The sequence below is a fragment of the Felis catus genome, chromosome D1 (genome assembly GCF_018350175.1).
Source record: "Felis catus isolate Fca126 chromosome D1, F.catus_Fca126_mat1.0, whole genome shotgun sequence".
NCBI lineage: Eukaryota > Metazoa > Chordata > Mammalia > Carnivora > Felidae > Felis > Felis catus.
This window is the reverse complement of record NC_058377.1, coordinates 92,758,369-92,760,654: the sequence shown is the minus strand read 5'-3', so window position 1 is coordinate 92,760,654 and position 2,286 is coordinate 92,758,369.

Below are 2,286 nucleotides of genomic sequence, written 5' to 3'. Positions count from 1 at the left end.
ACCTGAAAAACAAAGGCATTGGGTAAGATGGTCTCTCAGGTCTTTTCTATGTCACATCTCTGTGAATGCTTTGAATAACACTATCTTAATCAGGACCCATAAGCTCTTTTCAACTGAACTTAAAGAGAAAGCTATTTGTTTCTCTCTGGTTTTAGGTCTTTAAATCAGACTGGAATGGTGGGTTAGTGTGTAAGGCCAAATGTATTTTCATGAAGCAGCTCAACTCTAACACTAATAGATCAAACATTAAAAAAAATCAATATATCATCCTGGGACACCGTGCCTGCCTGCTATGTAATTTACATAAGGAGCAATAAATACTATCATTGAATCAACACTATACAATTTTCTACATAACTCTGATTATCCAATACATCTTGGCATAATTTTTAAAAATTAAGCATATTTCTCATGAGTATTCCCAATGTCTTATGAGAATGTGCGTGTAATTCTATCACGTTATTCATTCATGCAGGTTTTTTTTTTTAAACACTTACCATGTGCCAGGCACTTCTAATGGTGAAGAGGTGAGTCATGTAGACTTAGTCTTCATAGAGCTTACATTCTTAAGAAAATAACTTAAATCTAAAATAAGTACACCTTTATAAGAAAAGTTAAATGTTCTTTTTTTATTTAAAACAAAAAATTTTTTAACAATTATTTATTTTTGAGACAGAGAGAAAGCATGAACAGGGGAGGGTCAGAGAAAGAGGGAGACACAGAAACTGAAACAGGCTCCAGGCCCTGAGCTGTCAGCACAGAGCCCGACGCGGGGCTCGAACCCATGGACCCCGAGATCATGACCTGAGCCGAAGTCCCACACTTTACCGACTGAGCCACCCAGGCGCCCCGAAAAGTTAAATGGTCTAGAGCAACCAGTAATAATTCCAACTGATTTAGCCATTTACTTGTCAGAGGTCATTTAATCTTTCAGGGAATCAGATAAGTGGAAAGTAAGTGGGACTTAAAGTGAAAAGTAAGCTATAATCCCAGAGACTAGTCTCATTTTTATTTACTTTATTATATCTCTATAAAGCATACAAATGTCATCATCCAGTTACAATATTCTCCTTTCTTTGTCAATAGTAAGCTTGTGAAATGACAAGATACCAAAAATAAACTTCAAAGCTATTTATAATGTGATGAAAGAGAATAATGCGATGTTGACATGAAAACATTTGTCTAAAATTTCACACCTAGAATAAAAAACTCTGATTTCATTGTACAGTATACATCTAAATCACTCTATGGCTGACTGTCTCTATATACCATAGATTTTACTGAGTAATAAGATATGATGAAATAATTAAGTAAGATATAGTTAAATAGTCAGTCTACACATTTCAAATCATTGGGTCTAAAGTAAGAATTCTTCAGATGGTTTAGCTGGGCTGGGTACAGAATGCTACTTATTTTTTCTGGAGTTATATCCCTAACCTGACCTTCTGTTACATTTATGCCCACAAACTGCAGCTATTCCCTAAAGACATGAAAGGCTGTCAAAATGGGGCTACTGCTCTTGGAGCTCCTATAAATCCCTGGTGACATACTAGAGATGTATCCTTAAGTGCAGGTGGAGCTGAGTCTGCTTTGACTTTACTATCACCTGCCTTTGTTGGCTGCCCACATATGACTCATCATTCATGTGCTCTGAAATGATCTCAGCTTGCTCTCCGCAGAAGACACTAACTTTGAGTCTAATAGTCCAAATTTCTCTGTAGAGACTAGATGTATGGTGATCACAAAGAGTAATGAGGATGGGCAACTGTCAGTCAGCAGGTGGTTTCAAAGTAGCTCTCACTGATAATACCTAATTCAGTATTTTAGGCATCATTGGTTTGGTTATTGGTATGCTGTTTGGGTAAAACAGAAATGATATTTTGGGGCACTGGCTCTCAAAAGATGAATGATGTTGCTGACTTCTTTGGCAGGAAATGTGACTCACTCAAATATCCTTGTAAACAGATTAATGACAGGACTGCTGGCAAACACACTTAATGGTAGGTTCTAGCTAGAGTGTCCTATCTAGGGGGTGCTTTCATGAGATGTGCCTGCCCTGTCTGGCTTGGCTTATGGATAACAAATATGGAATCTGAATGTATGAGACATGGTTCTTTGGAAAATGTCCCTTAAACAATGTAACTATCTGAGGCTACAAGGGAAGTTCTTTAAGATAAATGGCTCTTGCCATGGTCTGAATGTTGAAATCCTAATGCCCAATGTGATGGTGTAAGTAGGTGAAGCCTTTGGGAGACGATTTGGCCACGGCCTTGGTTAGGAAAATGG